This window comes from Aythya ferina (genome assembly GCF_964211825.1).
Source record: "Aythya ferina genome assembly, chromosome: 17".
Classification (NCBI taxonomy): Eukaryota; Metazoa; Chordata; class Aves; order Anseriformes; family Anatidae; genus Aythya; species Aythya ferina.
The window spans coordinates 1,703,534-1,704,037 of NC_140316.1; positions in this window are offsets into that span (position 1 = coordinate 1,703,534).

Below are 504 nucleotides of genomic sequence, written 5' to 3' on the forward strand. Positions count from 1 at the left end.
AAAAAATTTTCATACGCCTTCTTTCTCCCTATGTGCTTCCCCAAAGTAGATAGGAAGCATTACTAGAACTTGCTGTAACTTCAACAAAGCTTAAAGGAAAATAAAATGACCACATTTCCGAACACTTTTCCCAAGTTCAAAAAAAGACATGGCTGGGGCTGCATCCAGCACTGCCGTTCCCTGTAAGGACTCCCTCCTTCAGAAGGCACAATGCCTGTTAAAGTGATTTCCACCTTCCCTCTTAGAGAATGATGGCCAGGGAAGGCTCATGAGCTGAATGGGCATATGCCAGGACAGCCAGGGACCAGTAATACCCTCTATCCTTGACTGCTTTCTTCTGCACCTGATCTACATCTCCAAACCTTATTTCTCAGGTACTTTTTAAATTGCTACATGCATATGAAGAGCAGACAATAGGGTTCTCTGCTGGCCAGGGACATGAAGCAGGTCAGGAAAGTGAGAATAATAAAGTATTGTTTAATACACTGCAAAGGACACAGTAGA